Source organism: Coloeus monedula, assembly GCF_965178545.1.
Source record: "Coloeus monedula genome assembly, chromosome: 1".
Classification (NCBI taxonomy): domain Eukaryota; kingdom Metazoa; phylum Chordata; class Aves; order Passeriformes; family Corvidae; genus Coloeus; species Coloeus monedula.
In genome coordinates, this window is record NC_138781.1 from 84,783,428 (window position 1) to 84,808,170 (window position 24,743).

The following is a 24,743-nucleotide window of genomic DNA, read 5'->3' on the forward strand; positions in this document are numbered from 1 at the left end:
GTTCCTCACTTTGTTAATGATAACACACCATGACCATTTCCAGAGGTTCTGCCCTTGGTACCATAAAAGGGGCTACAATACCAATTTGTATCTTCTAAATCCCAAGCACAGTAGCTATCCCCTGGACCAGCTAGGGGGAAGATCACCGCCACTGGTTTTCTTAGTACCTGGTAGCTGGTAGAGCCTACTAATTGCCACAGGCCTCTGCCTTCAAGTGCTAAAACTGAGTTCAGGGTAGAAATCTTAATTTCTGTGTCAGCCATTTCCTTTTCCTTTCTTTCCTCATTTCATTCCAGTATTATTCTCACTGGATTCTTAGAGATTTGTGAATCTAGTTCTGCTAACCAGAAGCCTTATTTCCGCACAGAATCAAACTTGATACTTTATACAGTTGCAAACTGATCTTTATTCTATTTTTTCGAGGCTAATTCTTCTGCTAGGAAGAAGGAGATCCGTGTGGTGGCAATCAATCCCTCCTACATTATTTCCTTTATGAATGAGACCTCTGCCACAGCTTATCTCAGGTTCTACCCAAGATGAAAAAGTTACTTGGTACTAACTTGATTGAATCCAAATATTAATTTTTTTTTCCTAGTTTTACATTTATGAGCTCAAGTCGTTGTTTCTCCTGCATAGACTCAGTCTTCTGTGTCATTGCAACAAATTGCCACCCTTTTTCTTGAGGGGCTGATAATGAAAAGGGTTGTACTTGTGATTACAGGTATTAAACCAGGAATTATCTCCTATTGCAAAGAAGCTGACTGTTTTGAAAAACCTCAAAGGCTGTTTGGATCAATAGTTAGAGATCTCTGCACAAAGAGAATCTGGATCAGAGGCTTTGTTAAAATATCTTAGACCCAAGTGGATCTGCCTTCATTGATCAAAGTATATTCTGCCAGAGCCAGTATTATTGCAGGTGCCTTGCTGAGTGATATCTCTATTAGCATATTTTCCATAGAATCCTTTCTAAAAAAAAAAAAAAAGAAAAAAAAGAAAATGAAAAGAGAAAAAACCCTACAGTGTGAATCTATACATGGACAAGCATTCAAAGCAGAAAGTAACTGGGAATTTTAAAGATATTTTATCCACACACACATTAGTTATATATTCTTTTCCACATCTTTTTCAATATCTTCTTAGACACTTGGGACTCTGCAGAGTTGAAATTGGGGAATGTGCATACTGCACTGCCCTATATACTCAAGATTGTTCATATAGATTAACGATAAGATGGGAAAAAAAGTACACCTGGACTTGTAGTAGGCATTAACAGAATCATCGTTACAGCAAGGAATAATTTGTTTCCTCTACTGGCCAATGCTGAAACCTTGCCAAAATACCCTGTCTTGGTTGGTAATACAGAGACTGACAGTAAAGGGAATTAAAAAGAGCATAACAAACAATATAAAATATTTGGTACACTGTCTTGTAAAGACTGAGTCAAAAGATTAAGTTTTACTCCTTAAAAAAAAGACATTAAAAAAAAGACACAGATTTCCCTAGAAGAAAATGCTACTGAAAAATGACCAGTCAGTTTTTCTCTGCTGTTGGTTGGTTGGTTTGTTTAAAGAGAGGACTGGTAATAGATATTTGTTATAGGTGATTGGTTATTAAGAGATGTTTTCATAGAATCATAGAATGTTAAGGGCTGGAAGGGACCTTAAGGACCCTCTAGTTCCAACCCCCTGCCATGGGCAGGGACATCTCCCACTAGACCAGGTTGCTCAAGGCCCTGTCCAATGGGTCCTTGAACACTTCCAGGGATGGGGCACCCACAACCTCTCTGGACAACCTGCATATTACCTGCAAGGCTAATTATAAACAGGAAAAAGGGTTTTCTTGGAGAGTTCATAAATCTTTTTCACTGCAGGTTTTTGTAAAAGGGAGGTAGCCAAACATCTTTCAGGATAGGGTTTCAAGTATTATTTTTCTTCATACAGGACAGACTGAGTGGACTTCTAAGGTTCCTTTGAGGCAAGTGTGTTTGAAATTCTTTAAGATTTTTCGTTTTTTTCTCAGCCTGTGTGAAAATTCCATGTTGTGCTACATCCAGATCACCATTAAATAAATTGTTTTAAAGTTAATTGTTAGGACTTTCTTGTGCTGCAAGAGCATTCAGACTGCAGCATTTGTAATCCAGATTCAGAGATATTTTAAGATTTTTTTCAAGGCCAAAAAAATATCCTCAAACAAACCAGTTCTTAATAGTTTCTCAAAATTGTTCCCTGATTTTACTACTGCCAAATCAACAGTAATATAGATTCTGTCTTTCTTTTAATATGAGGAAATTAGATTCTTTTCATTTCCCCTTTATTTAAGATTGGTGTTTTTCATTTCAAAGATACTCAGCATGTTATTTCCTTTGAATAGATCACACCGTGTCGGGCATCAATTTCAAACAAGTAACCCTTGAGGTCAATTTTTGTTGCTGCTATATCTTTCCAGTCTTTCTATTTAAACAAAGCGTCAATAGTAAAGACAGAAATTTCTTTCCTTTCTATTATTCTAGGAGTCTCCTAAGCCATCATATCTATCTAAACAATTCTATTGCTGAAATTAAAATATTTCTGTATACAGGATCAGAACTGATGATAACTTCTAGCAGCAACAAGCTATGTTTAAACCTCAAAAATTCTAAATAATTTGAAAAACTAATATATAGGCCATTCATTGTCATTTTCTAGTGATTGTAACCATTAAGTACATATTGTTCTACACACAGACAATTTCTGTACACTTCAGTTGCTGTTGATGAAATGAAAACTTTAAACTAGATTTGTGTTTTCCTGAAAGTTCAGCACCTTCACCCAGAGAAAGTAACTGAACTGGGATAAAGATGTGGATATTTCAGCCTTAATATTGCTTCCAGTAATGAAAACCTTTGCTGTTGATGACTTTTTCCCTCACACACTGTTTCAAACTGCTTTGAAAAAATCAGTTACGAAGTTTGCACTATTTGATATATTGCATCATAAACTTCAATATGAAAATGTGTTGGATAGGATTTTAAAACTAGAATGTGAAAAACCATTAGAAATTTGAAAAGATTGCCATGCTTTCACTTGCTAATATATTTTTCTCATGACCTGTACAATAGTCAACATGTAGAACATGCAGTTGGATTTGTTGTGTTTTGGTTATTTTATATAACTAGCTTCAGGAAGTTGGAAACTCTTTCAAAGACCTTTTGATCTCCGTGTATTGAGATAACACTCTGGTAGAGGATGTGCTTCAAGGTGCCATTGTGATCAGGCAGACGAAGGCAGAATCTTCAGAATTTTTGAATATACATTTAAAGTTTGGTTGAAGAAAAGAAATAACAGAAAAACCCTCAACTTCCAATTCTTTCTAGTGATTGTTGCAGCAATCTCTGAATGTTGACTTGTCTGGAGTTTATTTACCTATTTTGCACCAAACACCAGATAGCTGCAAACAAATAGTTAATTTTGCTTTTCAGTCATTCATTACAGACACCTCTGAAATTTTACTTTGAATTATTAGCAGATAAAGACAGTGTCAAGCTCCAAATAACTTGAATCTGGCATGTCTTTTTATTGCTGTTGTCCTTGTCATTAAATATTCTTAATGGAGTCTAATTTTTGTCCATAAAACAATCAAGTAGGAAATAATTAATTTCTTTTTCCACCAGTATAAAAATAAGCAAACATCAGAAGTGCAACAATATTTCCATAGATTGTGGCAACAGCTGCCATGGAGAAAAACATGCCATTTTCATTTAAACCTTTGTTCTTCTCAAATGAAAGAGAAGTTAATATATTGTACTACCAAGATGTCGTAGTTTAGCTTTAGGTAAATATCCAATTATAATTTAATTTATTATAATATTTATTATCATATAAATTTCTTTTTATACTTTGATTGTCTTGATCAACTCTTATTGTTTCTCTCACTCAGTTCTAACTTGTACAAGTGGGGGAATAACTGTGGAGTACAGTAAGTGGGGAAAACGAAAGCCCCAGAGTCGTTAGAAGCTGTACTGTAGATGCCTTCGTGATATACTTTGCTGGCACTTTGACAATTAACCATGAGCAATGGAGAATCCTCCTCTCTCTAAACAACAAAATTTCTGTAACCATTACCTCTAAAACATCATGAAAACATCTTGGTCCACCTTTACATGATCAACTACTCTCTCTGCTCACCATCAGTTGTGATTTGGGATATGGCACCCTACACTCAATGTCCTGCAAAACCCATATTTACTCCACCATGGAATATGACAATATTTATTCCACTCAGTAGGAAATTAGGAATGTCTAAATAAAAAAAAAATTGAATATATACAATTATAATTTTGAAGAACAGACTTAACCTGGAAATAAATTTTTATTTCAGTGGTGAGAGAAGGACTTTGTGAAGAGTTGTATACAGCATGAAGTGTGCAGGCATGTCTTCTGAGCTGCAATGAGGTGTCTTCAGTGTGCTTATTGCCCCTTCCAGGTATTTAAGTGGGTCTTTTTTTAATAATACACATAAAAGTGTGGGGTTTTTTTTGTTCTATTCAGTGAACTCTTGGGTTTATTAATTGTTGGGGTTCACTATATGTTAAATGAAAGACAAGAAGATGACTTAACTTTTAGCTATCAATTCCCACATGTTGAAGTCAGGCTGCAGTTACAGGTCTAATCATAATAATTATGGAGCAGCATAGCTTTGAACTCCTCAAGATTTACTGTGACAGGTACAGGTTAATTTGGTAATGGACTTCCACCAAAATGAACTTGATAAAAATGAGAGATGGCGCTTGACAGCATGAGGTGTTCTTTGGTCTTTTAAATATAATTATATTTTTTAAAACCTAAATTTTATATAGATGCATGTGAAGACAATATTAGATTTTTTGAGTAGAGTTAGGATGAGTTTATAACTGGAAACTTGTTCTGTTGGCCTAAGACAAAAGCTGAAGTCTAAACTCCTTTCTAAGCATGCACCTTAAAGATCTGAAAATCACAGCTGCTGAAAACATATTTATTTCAGTATAGCTTAGCTACTACATGTTTACATAATATGTGCAAGTTAGACTCTATTTATAATTCTGAATTCATTACTTTTCTGGAAGTCTACTTGATTTCATAGTAAAGAACAGTTTTCTCTCTACTGAAGATGCAATACATCAAGATAATGACAGGTACAAGCATAAGTCATCACATTCTCTCAGCACATACGTACATCAGAATGGGATCTTTATCACATGATCTTACAGTTCTTCATTTCTTCTCTAAAAGGTACAAGACATAAACTACTTTCAGCAAGTGCTAATGAAGAAGTCAAGGTGTGGGAGAAGCAAGTTTTGGCATTAAATAGTCTTGTTTTCTTTTTGCATTTAAATAATTAAATCTGATTTCGTCCTTGGAGGGCTTTTTTTCAAATTGGCTACAGCTTAACTGTAGGGATATTTAATTAGTTTTTGCTGGTTTTCTGTCTGCTTTTATTTACTCAGTGAGTTGATTGCTTCTCCATTACTTGTAAAATTTTCTTTTTTTTTCTTCCTTGCTTTGTTTTCCATCTCTCTAAAGAATACATTTCATATTGTCTTATTATTTTTTATTTGCCAGAAAATTTTAAAATATGAGGCTGCAGATAAAAACGCTTGTACAAGCAGGCAACCTAATGCTGTAATTAAATAGAGCAACTTCAACTGATTTCATTTGGAGTGAAATCAATCATTCTGATACCTTGAAAATCCTCAGTGTCTCATTTTTTTCTTTCCTAAAGTAGAGACGACATTCTTCAGTTTTCCCAGCTGCTGTAAATGCATTATTGCTGTCCATCAAATTTCATTTTTACAAAAGTGCACATTTACATTTTACCTGTATTCATACATTAGATTTTTATTGCCCCATAGTAAAATTTACTCCTCATAGATTTGGCATTCATCTCTGCATTATCCTCTTTGAATTAATAGATTATTACCCTGACTCCTTTAGTTGTCTGTGGTCAAAAAAAAAAATTGTGCATTTGTTATGTCAGTGTATATGATGAGTTTTTAAGGATCCTAATTGATATTTGCTTATGCCATATTCATATGTTTCATTAGGATTCTACATATTCATGAGTGCCAGAATCCCTTGTGCTTCCATATTATACATACATTTTTTTCTAGCATAAAGCCATTCGACAACTTTATTATTCTTTGGCAGAAAATTTCAAAGGAAGAATTTTTTTTTAGATATTTGGATGCTTCAAGTCAGCCTTTAATTGTATCTTATGAGGAAAATGGGCTTCAAATCCATACCTGAGAAAAAAAAGGAACAAAAATACACTTCCTCTCAGATATGAAAGACCTTTAAAATGCATGCATTTAATACATAAAAATGTACTCTAAACCCAGAAGTTAAACTCAGTAAGGCCTGTTTGGTCTACCAACAGTTAAAACTCCCCAGATGACAGAGCTTCCTTGGCTGGTTAACCTGTGCAGCCACTAGCTCAAAACTTACACAATTAAAACTGCAGGAACCGGTCCAGGTCCTGAAGGGTGAACTGTCTCCCTTGCACTTTCAGCACATTCATTTCATAAAGCATCAGCCATAGGAAAGTTGCCATAGAGCAGCGTTTTGCTGTTTAAAACAAGGATGTGGCACATTTGGAGACGAGCCATTCTGAATGACACTAGCACTGGTCTCTAATTCTGCATGAACCTTTTGAATACAGAAAGCACTGAGAAACTAGTAAGGCAAACTTTGCACTTAGATTTGCCTGACTCAGTTTGTTGTGCAGTGTTGAGGCAAATGTTTGTCCCAGAAAAGGTAAAATAGGTATAGAAGAAATTTTTTTTTCTTTTTTTTACTTTAAAATCTATTTTATAGAGGCAGAAAAGATAACAAGGCGCAGAATAATGGCCATTGTACTAGCTGTATCTCCCTGTTATTACACTGACTGACATTTCCTACACCCATTAAGTGTTTTGCAAAGCAAAGTGAAAAGAAAATCAAGTGTGGAGTACATCTTTCCTTCCTTTCCTGCTTGAAAAACTGTGACTTCTTTATAACTGAGAGCGTATAACTACCAAGGATTTTTAATAGCTGGGTGCCAGCGCTTACTGAAGCAAACCTGTAAGAATATTGAAGCAAAAAATATTTTTTAACTGTGCCATCTGAACTTTTTACACCATGCAGTAAAACATGAGAATTAACCCTTACAATAATAAAGCAAGGAGCATGTTAAGATTATTGCAGAAAGAAGCTTTTTGTTACTATAGGAGTAGAGAGGTAATGAGGTAAAATGGCAGTGAGTGCCTCTGACCTCCTGCCCTGCAAGGTCTCGGCTGTGCTCACCACCAAGGGAAGCAGGGTCAGTTCCTACATGTGGGGTCCTACAACCAGGTCTGTTGTCTTGTTGTCAGACAGGCTTTGGAGCCAGTTGTTCAGCACACCACAGCAACAGCCTGCCTGCTCTGCCTGTCCTTTGGCTCCCAGCTTCCCCCCCAGCACCACCAAGAAGCTCAAGGGATCCAAGGAAATGAGTCTGTTGGGAAATAGGGCCAGCAGCCATCCATGGGGCTAGTACTCTGGTATTTAGGCAGGGACCAGGAAAAGGTTCCACGGTGAGTTCTGCTATGCCTTCAATATTAGTGCACAAAAATCACTGGCACAGGTGTACTTGTCAAAGCATTGTCCTTCATGGTGTCCCTTAAAAGAAGATAGATTTGTCTAGATGCAAGACATAAAACACTTCATCATAATAAGTGCCCCATAATTCAGTGACCAGGATGAGAAAGAGCATATTGTTAAACATTTAAAAATACCAGATGGGAAGTTTAACTTACCCATTCCTGTATCAATCTACCTAAAACTCTCAGTCTTTTTGTCAAGTGCACGTATTAATATTTCTCCTTAAACCATCTGAGACTGAGAACATGTTACATAAAAAGAATTAACAGAATTAGTTAGAATGATTTTGATAGATGATTTGTGTGAAAACTGGGTGCCGTGAAAGCTGCTGGGAGTTTCACTATTTATTCTACAAGTATAAAAGCTATCCTTTCTGAGATTAATAAGTGTTGTGGATTTAACCTAGCTGAGGGTCAAACACCCACCCACCCAGCTGCTTATTCACCTGCAGTGGGACAAGGAAAGACAACAGGAAGAACAAGCATGAGAAAAGTCATAGGTCAAGCTTAAGACTGTAAAATGCCAATGTGGGCAAAACACACTCAACTCAGGGAAAAGTAACTTAACTTGTTGCTAACTAAACTAAATACTTAATTATTAACCTGACAGTGAGAAACAAACAAACAACACCGTTCCTGCCCCATTTCCAAGCCTCAACTTCACTCCTTCATTCTTGATTCCTCTACTTCCACCCTTGTTAGTGCCACACCTTCATCCCCTTTTGCAAGGATATGGGCAGAGCAAAAGTGAAGGCAGGGAGTTAGGGTCAGCACATGGTGGTTTTTCTCCTTAAACTCCCCAGCTGTGACAGTTTCTGAGTCTTTATGCAGTGGTCTTTGTAAAGCAAATCTCTGTGAGATTTGTCTGTTCATATGTATGTATATATGCTCTTACATATGTTTGAAAGTTTGATAATTTAAAATTACTAAATGACAACTACTTATTTTGTCTTGCAGAAGCTGAACTCTTCTTCACATCCAGAATCTCGATGGACTGTCCTCACAGCTGGTCTTACCAAGTTGGTAGTGGTGTGTTAGTTCTGCACAGACATGGGTTATAGGCCAGACAGTGTGAGCTGAACCTTCATACTACTTGAGAGGTTCAAGTTTTGAGTTCAGAGCAGTTGCCAACCTGCCAAATTTTTCCTTGCTTGGAGACTGACATTTCTCAATACCTAAAGGAAAAGAATCACCTCTGTGTTTGGTTCATAAAAATCAAGGCATTTTTATGAAACACATGTATTTCCTGCCAACACAGGATCTGCTCAAAATGCTTATTTCAGAAGGTTGTCTTCGGGAAATACTTAAATAAATACATTTATGTACCCACTATACACATCGGTGTCTGAATTAAGGATCTGCTATCCCTGTGAGACAAGTTAGGTGCAGATAATTTATCTTTCTTTCAGCTATCATGTTTAGATTATCTAAAACCTAAACTCAAGTAATGAAGTAAGTAATGAAGTAAGAGGTGCATTTAGTTGGCACAAAAAGAGTTTAGGGTAAACTGACACAAATTCTGTGCTTATGCCAAAGAAAAGGGGTCCTGGGTTATATGCAAATCCTGTTCTGCATCTTGCAGATGAAATTCAGACTTTTTCTTGGTCTTGCTTTTCTATCTAGATGAGTGCTCTGTATACTAGGATTTAGCAAAAGCATTGCTTTGGAAATGACACCTCTTACACCTCACAAATTCAAACGTTTTACAAAAGGCTTAACAGTTCCCAGCAATCAGCATCTCTTGCTGACTTCCTGGAAGCTGGTTAGAGGGGTATATTTGTAGTATTTTGTATCTTTTTCTTAATATATTTACTTGCCAATCTTCTTTTTCTTTTTAGCACTCTCTTCTTTGATCCTCTTTTTGTTTTCCTGCATCAGTGACCTTTTCCTATCTGGTGCTTTCTCTTCATGGCCTGGCATAAAGCACTCTCCTTTTCACACTGTCTGTATTTTTTTCCTCAACCCCCTACCACCATCAAATTTCTAATTTCTTCTAAATGTTAAAACCAGTTGCTAAACAGCATGTAAGAATCACTTCTGAATGTGTGTATGTGGCATTTTAGAAAGCCCTTTAGGAGGCAAAATGTCACCAGCAGAGCCATTTGGTTAGAATGGGGAAAATAGTAATAAATAATTTATGTCTGGTATTTTGTAAGAACAGCTTTATTTGATAGTGTTGTATTTCATTTGGACCTAATCTAGGTCCAAACTTACTTGTAGGAGCAGTTAGTATAACAAAAATTAATACAGCATTATGTGAATATTTAGAGATTTATTATAGCAGGAGACACAATTTTTTTGAAATATATGTATTACAAGTCCCTGGTGTCCACAGGGTCTGCAGACTTGAAACATAAGCACATTGAAAAAAAATCTGAAAATTCAAAAAGTAACAAACATGATTAGTTCAATACTGCAAAGTATTACCATTGCTTTGACTAAACAGCAGGTAATGCAAGGAAAATTTCACAATTTTACATGTTCTGGACAATTGGGTGAAGAAAAAAAAAAGGAATTGTTCAGAGAAAGCAATTAATTGATGATTGGATGAAAACCTAGGATATGGGTTTAGGATTTAGGATATAATAGAAGTTACTGCTGTATTATTCAACCAGCAGATAGTTAGTGCTGAGATCTGACTTGCATTCCAGAAAGCCTTAGGATCAAGGACAGGCATAATTGGAACTATAACAGTCTGTAATACAGCAAAAACAATAACAATACCAAAACACACAGGATAACAGAGTGGTTAATGTTTCTTGGATAAGGTCTATTTTAAGCTTAGACTCTCTAGTCTGGTAAGATACCTTACCTGGCTGCAGGATCTTTGTCATGATAGGAACATCTGCTTGCTTTTGTAATTAGACAAATGCTTTCTAAGTTTTAAGCTGTGGTCAAACTGCATAAATCCAAAGCCTCCCCTGAGAAAAAGAGATCAAAGAAACAAACAAACAAACAAAAAAAGCACTTGATTAATTCTTCAAACCAAGCTCCACACATTAAAACAGGCTTTGGAGTGCAGGTGTAGAGCAGGGATGCCCTGCATAGCTCTATGGAGTCTGACAGCCAGAAGGGATGAGGACTGCATGTACTACACTCATCAAAGTGCAGAAAGGCCCAGAGCATCAAAATGCAATATCAGAGATATATGAAAAAATAAGTTTGTAATGAGCTTTCTTATTCTGAGCTAGAGTTGTATTTTGCTGCATAGCTGGGGTCAGCCTTAGGCAGAGAAAAAAGGGGAATTGCGTGATTTAATTTTCTCTTGCAATATGCTGTAATCATCTCAACAAATGGAAATTTGGATTGGCATTTGCACTTTTTTTTTTTTGTGAGAAGACTGATAAGTTCAATTAATGATCAGCGAGCTCTCCCCAAGAAAAGCACTGTTTACTCAGGATGGCAGTATTATAATGAAAATGAAAATGAGATGTTAGTGCCTGTCTTGCTTAGAAGTGGCCTATTAATATCCCTAAAGAAATATAAATCTAAATCTCTCCCCTCTGACTGTTCACTCAGGTCCTGCCCAGGTTTTGACCTGGTACACAGCTCACGCTAAGAGCTGATGTGTGCTGGGAGCAGCACCGTTAGGTCAGCACGAGAGCCACACGTAGGAAGGACAGGATAGACAGTGCAGCACAAAGGCCATCATGCAGCTGTTATCATCTGCTGCTTGCTGTCTCCTCCAGCCATTGTCTCTTCCATCCTTGCATATTAATTGCCCAAAGTTTCTTCTGTATCCATTAATTTATGGAAATTACATAGACCAAGCTTCCAAACCAGAGGTTATAAATACCTCATCTTACCTAAGAATATTTTGAAGCAGTTACAGTAGCAGCCAGATTGCTGAGGCTTTCATTCTTTCCTGTGTGACACAGGGCACACCTGTGCTGTGAGGGAGGAGGAAGAATGAGTACTCCCAACCTTTGCAAGGTAAGGGGTTTGGTCATTGGCATGTGAGTTAAAAGTTAGAGAACTTGTAAGTCACGAATTACTGAAGTGATGAATGAGTGAATTCATGTTAGACTAGCCTGTACAAATAAGATTGTTTGTTTTCCTTTCTTCAAAAACTAGAGTTCAATTTACTGAGTACATTGTCCTGTAAATTTAAGAGGTTCAAATGGACCATGACACCACTCCTAGTGCTTGTTATACCTGCTACAGTCCCAAGTCATTAATTTGCAAACAGTATCTGTTTTTTCAGCCCAGGACTGCCAATTTTCTAAGTGTAAAGTCTAATTTTCTTTTCTACCTCTCTGACTAGGCCAATTATTTCAAGTATTCCTTGGTGGGGGGAAGAAGATTTGGACAGTGACATCTTAAAAGGCTTTTCACTTGCATGGTTTCACCATAGGAATTTGGTCTTACAGGCTCCTAACATTTTCTAAATTCTTAGGACCAACCTTTAGCTCACTGTCTTCTTTTTGGGCTTACTGCTGACTGAATTCCTGGCTTCCTGTATGTAATTTATAGCCCTAACACAGTAACCTTTAGCTGTTCTATGGCATTACAGGATTTTTCACATGGAGTATTGATCACTCAGAACTAGGAATACTGAAAAACAAGATTTTTTGTTTTTTTCTGCAAGATCTAACAGTTCAATTATGCTGCATTTAAATAATTCATGAGTAAATAGGGCTTCTGTATTAGAGAATGCCATCCACTCCATCTTACAAATTTCATTTTGATAGCTTTTTCCTAATGTCAGCTTTCTAAATTCCTGTATTTATAACTGACGTCATCCCTAGCAATTCAGCAGAAAAAACAGCATTTCTTGTAACAGTAATTTCTGAACAAGCATTTGCTTTCTGTTCTGTATATGGGGATTGGAGTTTTATTTAGGCAATGAGCATATATCTCAGCTAAAACTAGAAAACGTTGCTGTCAAATGCTTATTCAATGTTATTTCAGTACTGGGATAAAAAATTAAAAATTATAATATCACATACTGCATCTTGCTGAGGATGCCTAAGAGATCTAAAAATTACTATGGATTCAACCACAAGAATCCCACAGGTATTGCACGCTTTAGCAGGACAGAAATCCACAGTGCCATATGGCAAACTGGAACCAGATCCAAGTGGAATAATTGTTTTGTGGCTAAGGAATAAGTTTTCTTTCACTGTATAAAGTAGATTTTCGCTTAGTTTTCACCTGATTGGGCTTTCATAATTTAAGATAAAGTAATTTTTTTTTTCTAGCATTACTCTTGTGAATAATATTAAGACACACAGGATCACATACTTACTTGGACTTTAATAGATGATCAGACTATTAATTTCTTCTATCAAACCATACAACTGTATAATTTCATCTCCATTTAACTAGGTAATATCCCTTTTTTTCAGGCCATTACCTTTAAGGGAGTAATGGAAAGGTTTTTCAGATAGTGAGGTAGCAAAACCTTGTCAAACCCCCAGATTTTATTAGTTCCATTTACAGAAACATTACGTGTTGTGGAAGCTGAAGGAAGTATACTAGAAAGGAATGTTTCTCAAATTATCTGTTTGTTTCCATCTAGGAGATACTGGATACAATTTAATTTTGGGTATTGTTCTTAACAGGAAATAGCTCTAAATTTACATTTTTAAATTATGATTAAATTTGGGTTATTTTGTGGGTTTTATCTAGGTTAAGGAGGAAAATACCATGGTGTAATGAAGTTTTGACTAGGCCATGTGAGACATGAAAACCAGCAATAGTAGTTGGCATGGTTAAGAATTTTCCTTTTGAGTTTTTGACAAAAACATACCTACTTCTTATCTTTAAGCAGCATTTTATTATCATCATCTGAAATTTTACTTCAATGCTACCTTTTAGCAGACTCTTTCTGTGCACTCATTAGTCCTAAACCTGAGGTGAGTATGTTAAATCTTTCTTTACAAATGACGTAGAAGTTCCAATGTTCTTTATTGAGGATTTCCTTTTTTCTCCATTGAGAAATGAACATAAATGAACGTAAAGAATATTTACTTTATCTGAGGAAAAAAATCAGATGATAGAAGTTTCTCACCGTACTGTAACTCTGCAAAATGTGGTAAACAGTGAATCATTTCATTCAGAAAGGATAACTACAACTGCTAAGCAAATACTCATGGAAAGACTTAAGTCTCAGTAGACCTTGCAGGAAATATCAAATTTTTATATCAAAAGGAAAAGTTTATTCTGTATTTACTGAACTCAAAACAGATCAAAAGACTGAATCACTTATTCAGGCCCTTTTCCCTAAGAAGTGAGTCTTTTAAAATAAATATTAACTTTCTTCAGTGAAAGTCAGGAAGTTTAAATAACACTTGTCATCAATATTAGTTAGAAAGACAGAGACCACTGGGTTGCAGAAAAATTAACGGCTAAACACTAAAGCTCTTTTAAGTGTGAGGAAATTTAGTCTCACAAGAGTCCTACAACTTGATAACATTACAGGGAGGACCATAAGACCTAAGACCAACATTCAGTGTGTTAACAGAAGAGCTGAGGATGACATACTTTTCTTCTCAGAAATGACTGCTATAGAATGGCATATGCTCTTGCTTTCCTTAGCTTCAGAAATTTCACCAATCAAATTAAAGCAAATACATAGAAATGAAAGGCAGATGGGAGCAAAGGAAATAAAAAATTAACTCCAAAACCTTGAATTCAGTCAAGTTGTAGTCCACTGCAAATGGTTTCTTATCAGGAAAATACTTACTGGTTTTTTGTAGGTACTGTTATCACCTACACTTACAATAGTGTCCTCTGATATCAGGCATTTATTGAACTCTAGCTGAAAAAAATCTAGCAGATAACCCTCGTGAATGTACCTTTCTTAGCTGGACAGTTTGCACCTGTTGTCTACCTTTTTTTTTTTAATAATGTGATGAGAATGATCTTGTGTACTATTTCTTTTCCTTCACACTTGGAATCTCAATGGACTGTCCTCATAGCTGGTCTTACCAAGCTTTCAGTGGTTTGTGAGCTCTGCACAGATATGGATTGTAGTCAGACAGTGTGAGCTGAACCTTTATACTGCTGGTGAGGTTCAAGTTTTGAGTTCAGAGCAGTTGTCAAGCTGACAATTTTTTCTTTGATTGGAAACTGGTATTTCTCAAGCTGCTGAAACACCCCAAAAAACCCCCACTGATATAGTTTATCCAAACTAAATTCAACAGACCTAAGTCAACATAGTTGACAGACTGAACTAAATAAAGTACTTAATAACAGTCTGAAAAGTCCAGTGAAGTATTACTGAGATGGTTACATCATATAGACATAAATAAATTGAGGGAATTTTGTTTATTTAATAGGGATGAGAGAAGATGGGGGACGTGATTGCAACCATCCATTGCATTAAGACTGGATTATGCAAAAGAGGGACACAAAATAATCTCAGACCTACACAATGAAAGGATGAGAGGAAATATTCATAGGTTTTAATAGGATTCATTTTTAAAATTACATTTGTTTTAGTCATAATAAGGCATTATCCAAGATAATGGTTGAAATGTCTTGCTAGGTCCCTGAAAATACTATATAGCCAAACTCCCAAAGAAAATTGAAAAGTCCCTCCTTCCCTCTTTCCATCACAGCTACTTTTCTTCTGTACTCACAGAAAGTCCAAGGAGAAAAAAAAATCTGAGCTTCAAACTGAGATTCAAATTGAATGCACTTGGCAATCAAAATTTATTCCCAGTTTGAACTCTAATACACAGAGTTCTTTCAAGGTTAGGCAATAATTTTATAAAAGAAAAAATTATGATATGTGCTGGTGCCTGCACCTGTATCAGCAATTCAATTAAATAATTGGACCGTTCTACCTTATTCTGGAAGCAATGTTTTCCCTGGAGTAATTAATGTTCAAATGGAAGCAAAACCAAATGCAAACCAAGCAACTGTATATGACATGATTAAGACAGTCTTAGGTTTATTTCTCTAACAGTGTTGGCTGTATAAAGCAAAAGCTCAGGTGAACATCTAGGTCTGTTAGCTAACAAGACTCTAAGCTGAGGTGAGCTGTCTGGCGCATTTGCTGTCTGAAGAACTCTAAACTTTTCATAAGTTTTCTCTTTGTTTGCTGGGTGTTTGTTTTCCTTCTTTTAAGTGTTCTAATGAGGTAAACCAGAAGAATAAACAGCTTTTCTGAGGAATCCATAGGTAATTCACCAAGGTACACAATGTGGCAAATAAATCAAACAGGTTGGCCAATAAGGGTTTTTTTAAGCTCATTAGAAATTTTTTAATAGGCTTACTTTAGAATTTTGGAATCATGTTCATTTATGTCTAAATTATTTCTTAGAAGTGTTCTGATACAAATGGAATTGAAGGATAAAGTCCTTTTCCATACGTCATGTTTATTACTATAGTGGCATGCCACAGCCTTGTTCTGTGTACAGATTCCTGTTTTGTCCATATCCTTGCCAGCAAAAGGAGGAACAGGAATTAACCCGTGTTTGGGTTGGTTTTGTTCAGGTTGTTTTTGTGACAAATCAACCAATTCTCTGTTTTATTTATGAAATAGACAATGGCAGTTCAACAGGACTTGGGTAAGTACACAAGGAGCATCACCAGCTGAGAATATTAGGACAGAGTAAAACTCTCTGGTTATTGGGATCAAAAAATAATTTAGACATCCAAAATTGTTAAAATTCAAGTCTAAAATCTGGAGTTTTTAAGCCCCTCTTGAATTGTTGCAAACACGGGAACAAGGAATACCTTCATGGATGTCTACCTGAACTTATAATTACCAGGTTAGTTTAAAAGTTCTGAAATCTTTTCTCACAGCCAGGCTTCATATTTTATGAACTTTACTTCATGTGTAGTGAAACGTCATCAGGACATGGCTGAAAAACTCGGCATTCATACATTTAAGTATGAATGAATAATAAAGAACAAAAGGGTAAAAATGTAGAAGATGTACTTCTTGAACCAGAAAACAGTACCATAGTTCCCTTTTCTATAACATTTGGTTTAACTTTTCATTTGTGATTGGTCTCCTGCCAAATAGACTTTGGATTATCTACACAAATGGCAAATCACTCATAAGATTGCTGGAAAATGTCTCCAGAACCTCACAACCAGAATATGATTTACTTACAGCATTCCTGTAGAAAACATGATGGGTAGACTTGTATTCTTTTCCTTAAGGAAAAGAACCAACTAATTGATCTGCAGGCATGTGAGTGGCATCAGGAGCACTAGACAGCATTAATAACCAGTAGTGTAACACAGACCTGCTTTGCTCTTTGAAAGAACGGACATGTTGTGAGTCTGCCCTGATAAGAAGTCCTTGTCTCTGTTCTTCTAAGGTGGGACAACTCTAGATCTTTCAAAATTCCACTCCTACTCCTCCATCTATATTTATACCAGAAATTTCCAGGGAAAAAGTGAAAGAATGGCATAAAATAACCTTCACCATTTAATTTCTAGCATATTCCTTGACACACTTTTGGCCTGTGCCAGCTAGCATTGTCTGTGTCAATGCACAGTTCAAGGGATGGTATGAACCAAGAACACTTTCCAGTTCATACTTTGTGTACAGTTTCCCAGGAAATGCACCATTGTGGACCTCCCTCTTGACTCCAGTGCTCTAGAACTGTCCCTGGCCTATTTTAAACCCTTTGTTCTGGTTCCAGACCTTGAAGACTGTGTTGCTTCCACTCATGAATTCCATACCTGAACTGTTGGTGCTTGATATACCTGGAGTTACCATCTACTGACAGAAGTAAGAGGAAAGGTTCCAGCTGTGTTATTCCCATGTGGTGCAAGGCATAGTACCAGCCCATCAGAATATACCTCTTATTTTAGAATAAGTGGCAGCCTGAGTAGAATCGTGGTTTCCACAGTTTTGACACCCACTCCTGCAGTTTTAGCCGTGATTCAAATCAAACCTCTCTCTCAGTAAAAAAACCACTAAAATGCTGCAGGCAGGTGAAGTAAAAGCTGAGGTTCCAGGTTTCAAATATTTGAAATACTTTCTATGACTGTCATAGGAAAGGAAAGGCAATCTCTGGATACATTAAATGAAGACAATCAGGACATGACCCAAGAACATTTCTACTTACAATAAAAAAACCTTTTGCTTAGAGAGTCAGGGTGCTTCATATCTTGCTGCTGCAGCAGTAAGAATGGAAGCAGATGTAGCCTTTCCCTAATTTTTTGTTCTTTTATACTTCTCAGGTACTTCCAACCCCAATTTCCTGGCTAGAGCTATGATTTTTTAACTTCCTAGATAGGGAGAGACTGCTACACAATGTCCAGCATAACTGTGGGGGTGTGTGGGTGTCTGGTTTACCTATACATTTCAATTGTTTAGGAAACTATTTGCCTTCCTCAGAAAAAGAGGTGAATTTAATATTCTATTCTCTGATTGCTTCTATTTCTCTTTTATTCATTTGTGACTGGGGCATAAAAGCACTGAATGGATTCTTCATTTTATTTTTATATGAGAACATAAATACACACTACAGTTGTGTCCCATGGATTCATAGTTGAACGAAACACTAAAGTGCTATCTTTTTTATGTGACACTCAATTTTGTAAGATAAGCAGCAGTGTAAAGAAGTCTGAAGATCCGCTTGATTTGAAAGATAATTGCAAATACTTATGACTTTTAACAACTGTGATTTATTACCAAGCAGTTTATATTCAAATGCATTAATAAGATTCTGAAGTAATGCAAACTCTTGACTGTGACAAAAGGATTCATAAAGACAGTTAGTGTTTCATGACATGATGAAATGACAGCTTTCACTTCAGTGTATGTAAATTGCTAAAAATGTGGTGTGACACCTGTGCTTTGCTGTCAAAGGTTTTCCATCTGAATATATGCCTAGTCCTCCCTGCTGCTTGATAAGACAAGTAGAATATTTCGGTTTCTGAGGAAAGCAATAAGGAGCTACCATTTCAGTAAACACATTTATTTTGGTCCACTGAAACCAGTACATATGGAAAACAAGTCAGCAGTCAAGGTGGAGAATACAAAATGCCAAAGGCTTTGAAGAGGTTATCCAGAGTAGGCAGCATAATAGTGGTTAGACTGCTCTAGAAGTGAGCAGGGTGGAATCTAATTTAGGAATGGATTGAGATTAATTAGATACAAAATGACTAAGCAGATAAAGGGACCAACTGAGCTGAAAATGGCTGGGGAAATGTGCAGTCCATATGGTTCACAGTGCACTTTCCCTTTCTTTATACAAGTATTCAGAAAGAGACTGTTAAAAAGAGTGTGGGAGAAACCAAATGTCTCAGGAACACCATGGCCTCATTCCAAGTTTCAGGGAAGACTTCAGTGCTTTGTCTCTGGTTGTATTAAGCCTCTCTCCAGGTGCATGGATCTCAGTCTAGATTCCTTCACATTTCTGATCAATCGTCCCAGGAAAGTAGAATATCATCTGCAAGTGAGTCTTTTATACAAAGATCTGAATTTTTCCTGTATATAGATACTAAGCAGTTTATTATATATGAGGAAGTTAATGTCTGACTCTCTTATGAGGATATAGGTTTAATTGAGGGAAGCACGTTGCATGTGATGGGTACCAAAGGAAGAAATTCCTTCACACACACCAGTCATTGGTATTAAGACATAACCTTTGTTTACTTTTAGCTTTAACCTCTCTCCCCTTTAAATTGTGCAGTATTCTTCTCCAAGCACAGGTCATGAGATGATGCCACACCAAAACAGGAGCATGTCAGGCGTGTTGCATGGGCATAGTTAGGGAAGGGTGGAGGGCACCACAGGCAGCTCTAGCGTCACATAGCAGGTCCCTCTCTGGGGACAAGTCAGGAGCATGTGGAAAGTTAAATGGGGCTGGAAATGCTCTCTCCCCAGTGAGTTCGTCAGGAAGGGGGCAGGCCTCAGCTCTATTACCTCTGAGCTGGCCCTGACCTCCAGCAGCCAAACCTGCAGGAGGAAAGATGAATCCAAGGCTCTTACATTTACCCCAGTGCTAGCAGTGCTGTGGAAAAGGGACCTGGGTCCAGTCCTACTGCTGCTGGTGGTGCTACCTCTCTCCCTAAGAAAAAAGTGAAGGATTGCAATCCACCTTTTGCTTCTAGAAAATTATATTCTACTTATTTTTCACCAATTATAATTTCAAAATCTTTTCTTGCGCATGCTTATTTACTAGCTTCTCTTTGTTTGCTAGTCTTTGCAACGAACTTTGGACCTTCTGGATTAGATTGTATATGCTAACGAATCTTTCATTTCCTTGGAATGTTTTCAAATATTATTTTTATAATCCTTAATGTTGAGCTTACTTCTGCTACACTAGCAAATCAGAAATAAAAGAAAGTCTGTGATGGTTGATATATTTTTACAGTCCCTAGAATATTTAAATCATGATTTTGTATAAAAGAATGATATTGACAGGCAGAACATGGAGAAAGATGGCTAGAATTCCAATTGTATCGTAAAAATCCTCTTTTATATTTCAGAGGTATTTTTTCCTGTAACAGATTGGGGTTTTTACATAATACCTTTTCTCTTAGCAAGGTGTATTTTTGTCCTCTGTCAAAGATACAAAATCATTAGAATATAAGGAATTAGGGTCTCCCGTTTCACCATTAGTATTACAGACTGAATTGAAAGAATTTTGACAATTGTCAAGGTCAGTAACAAGGACAGAGAGTTAATAAACTATAAGTTGTGGTTATAGTAATTTCATCATAAAATTGAGCTGGACTAATGACTGTGACTTTGGTGGTTCTAGTGGACAGAGGTTGTTCCTTCCTTAGGCTGGGATGCTTTTTGGCATAGGCCAATGCAGTACTATAAATGGGATAATCCACTGGATTCAAATGAATTTAGCTTTTCATCATTAAATTAGGTTTTCATTTCTGAATGTAATGGGACTCAAAAAGTCTGGTAAACAACAGACACAAAATTTCAGACAAAATTATGAAGATGTCATCTTTCTTCAAGTCAGAATTGGGCTCTTAGGATTTTTCTGCTTGGAAATGTGTTAACCAAAACGATAGAAAACTACAGAAAAAAAGAAAAAAGGATGGGAGAATTCTGGCTGTTAGTCTGGAAATATAATTATGCTGTAATATTAATATTCTTCCTTATCTATGACCAAAATGTTGAGGCAGCCATAAGTGGAAAATAATCTGTTTCATATAAGTAATTAACCATTGAATACTTAATAAGTATTTGTACATTATGCTTCTATCTAAATATTCTCTTAAATTGTTCTTTGGCTTTGTCAGGAAAATTGAACTATAAAATTATTTCCTCCCTGTTTTATGTAAAAAGGCAAAAAGTGTTATTTTCTTTGAAGCTATTACCCTTGTTTTGGCCTGATAAACTTTCTTCAGGGCAAATAAAGGCTTCTTTCCTGAAATTCCAGGCAAGATTTTAAACTTAGTTACTGGCTTCTCTTTTAACTGCTTCTTCCATTGTTCAAGAACATTTGAAAGGATTTAATCTTAGGTTTGTAGCACTGATTTAATTTCTTATTCACTTTTTTGGACATGGTTTTGCCACCCTGTTTGCAGAGAGGCTGGCTACCTTCTAAAGCTTCTCACCATCCCTGTGTATAGGTTGCAAAGAGACAGACATACTTACCAAGAAAGCCCCTGTCACAAGTGTCCTTGAAGATGGCTTAGCAAGAAGAGGAAGAGAAGGTGTAAAAGAGGATACAAAAGTGTAGCTGTATAATTAAGAAGTCATATAGGAGATTAGAAACTGATTGGAAAAGTTAAGGGAGAATACAGAGAAGTACAGTTTGGGTAAAACATATTGTCCAGCTATTTCCCTCCTTATTTGCATTCAAGAAACAAAGACCCAGAGAAAATACAATGTCCTTGATGAGCTATTACACTAGCCTGGGTTACCTATGAATAGGTAATAACTTTCCTCTAACACTTGGAGAGAACTAGGTTTCAGTGTGTGATAGCATGTATATGTATGCATGAGTGTATATATATTCATACAGATTCATATATTAGTGTATATGTTAGTGAAGCATAACACAAGCTGTACTACTGGTATAGTATTTCTGTATTATTGTGTATATGCATGCAAAATATACATACTAACATAAATATATAATATTACATGTAACATGTCTTTACATATATGTAAAGGATTAGGCACATTTTTGCCTTTGAAAGTATAGCTAGCAACAGAGTTAGTTTGAATAGTCAGGTATCAGAATGGCTGAGTACATCACCTGTCCAAAAATCTAGTCCAATTAAAATTTTTTGCATGATCTGCCTCTGGTACACCAGCAGCTTCTTGCTGAAACAGAAGTGACTAAATCTTAATGTAGAAGGGGAAGAGAGAAAGGAACAGCCTTCAACAGTTCCTTTTCCCCAAGTGTTAGACAGTCCTTGCAGTACCAATTTAGAGATCTCCATTTGCTCTAACTGATTTCTCAGTCTGAAGATTAAAATTTTTACTGCTCATTATTTGGAATTTAGGAATTATAGACCTATCCAGGAGACTATATATACAAGATTCCTGCTATTTAAAGTAGAAGTTCAATAATTCTTTTTTATATTTAATTTTCAAGATTGGTAGTTAGACTTATCCTTCTGTAGCCAGCTGAATATTCTAGAACAGTTTTTAGTTAAATTATTTCTGACAAGCATTTAAAAACTAATTTAAATAATTAAATTGCTTTGAATAAGCAATGGGCTGCAGATTGAGGTCTTTCTAGGGAAGTATTCTACAAGCTTCCCTGCCACACTTTCTACATATGAATTCACACAGAAGTGTAAATATAGGAATTTCTGACCCCTCCCTCAAAAAAAGCTGAAAAGTAGAACTTTCACCTTTCTCAAGGTCTCTCATTTCTGCTAGGTAAGTCCTTAACCTACTAAGCACTTTTTCTCCAGCTTGCTAGCCACTACCCTGCCTCCTTGAACTCCTTGAATTGCTTCTCAGAAATCAGTGATAAAAGCAAGAAAACTGTGCAGAGGAATACATTGGGATCTGTGCAGGACAGGCTATAGGACCTGAAAAAAGAAAAGGTGGAATTTCACACTGCTCCCTGCAATCAGGCAGTGGTACCACATGGAGCTGGTCACAAAAAATTAACATGAGACTTGAGCGTGGAATGGGCAGGGTGTTGGTTGAATTTTGAGGGGAATAGGGCTGAATTATTAAGCACTTGTGCTTAATAACTATTTACTTGTAGAGAAAAAGGTAATGGATTCTCCCTTCTTCTGGGGAGAATTTTTTAGCAAACGATGGTGATTGTGTTGGCTGGAGGGAGGACTTTACAGAACCAATGAATTACTAAATGTTCCCCATCCCTGCATGACAGGCTGAAAGACCCAAACACAACCTTGACAGCAAAAAAGCTGACAAAATAACAAAGGAGTCTTTGCCACTAAATACATACATAGATAAAGAAACAGGATTTTCACATGAAGTTATTTCTTTCATTCAGTTTGGAGCTGTGCGGGTCTTTAGTTGGCTACTGGGGTTTGTACAAGTGTGTGGGCAATATTTCATGGACCTGAAGGACACAGAAAAGTAATTTGGATAATACATTTGAAGCTTTCAGAGACATGAACATCTTCCCTGTTTCTCAGCTACTCTGTAATGTACAGCAGAAATAGGACACTCTTCTTTTTCAGTTTATACATGATGTGATTTATAACTGTAAAGCCAGAATTGCTGGTACAGAAGCTGTTAAGTTTTGGAGGAATAACACCCTTGGGTGCCATTAAAAAGAAATCTGTAATGTCATAGAATAATCAAACATCATGATGGAGCACAATGCAGTTGCTCTTTTTCAGAAGAAAACGCTTTCAACTGAGTTTCCAATGTGCCTTCCTTACACATCCTGCATGCTCTCTTGGGTCTCTGGTTCAATCCACATTCTCCAGTACAGTTCAGGTTGAGAGGGCTTGAACCTGGTGTGATTACTGTGACATGTTTAAACCAATTGGAGCACATGAAGATTTAGACAATTTGTCTTGTTTAAATAAAACTTAATTTCATTAAAGAAGCAGATGACCAGGATTCACAGGGAAATTTGGGAAGGTAGAGAAGGAAGATGGATAAGAATAGATTTAGTTGTAACTGTAAAACTTTGAAGACTTCATTTGCAACTCATGTGCTGGTTCCATACTTCAAATGCAAAGAAAGGATTTATTAATTTAGGATTTATTGGGATGATTTGTAAATCAGTCATAGGAATTACATTTAGCAAGCAGGATTTATAAGCCTAGAGGAAGATTACAAAGTGTGATGTAGGATTAGTAAATCTATTGTATATATATAAATGTATTTCCAGATGTCTAAAGCTATTACATACAATAGTTAAATTATATTTTTAAATTAATGATGTCTAAATCAAAACTGACTAAAATACATTTTTTTTAACCTAATTGCAACATAAGACAAGTTGGTACGAAATCTAAAAAAGGAATATAAACACATATAATTTGTAGAACAAAGTCAGCACAGCGTACATTTTAACAATTTAAATGTATGTAAAGAAGAAGAAGAGGAAAGGGATGTACTGAAATAGTGACTTTCCCTAACTAGATTTAATTTTTAGGAACCTGCCCAGATGGAACAAAGCAGCAGTCTAAAACAATCCTTTCAGTGATCATAGACATGATGGTGAGGGGAAGTCAAGAGAGTGTAACTGAATAGAACCAGGGAAGAGTGCTTGCATCATGTTGATTAAGTTGATTAGAACAGTCAAATCCAGTGACAGGGCAGTGATTAGAAACAACAGGGAAGTTACACTACAAGTCTGAAAAAATCTTGCCATCCATAATAACTCTGGGATCTCTTCCCTTTTTTTTGTTCTCCTTAAATCTTAGGTCAAGGGAAGCCTCGCTTGGTGAGCCACTGGCAGAGGGCCATTTAAGTCTAAGAGACTGATTCCATCTTTCAGATGGGCAAAACAACCTGTAATGATAGCATGAGTAATTTTAGATTTTCAGTAGTACAGCTTTCCAGAACAAAAATCTTATATAATGAAAAAAAAATAAAGCCTTCTGGTAACCTGCAATCATTCAGTAGAAGGCACCACAAAGAAGCAGACTTAAAATGCAAGAGAAAAACAACTGGCAGTGTTATCAGAACAATCTGAGGAACTTGACTCACACTGTGAACATGTTTGAAATTTTTCTTGGCTGGCACTCAGATTGCATTTGCCAACTTGTAGCAAGT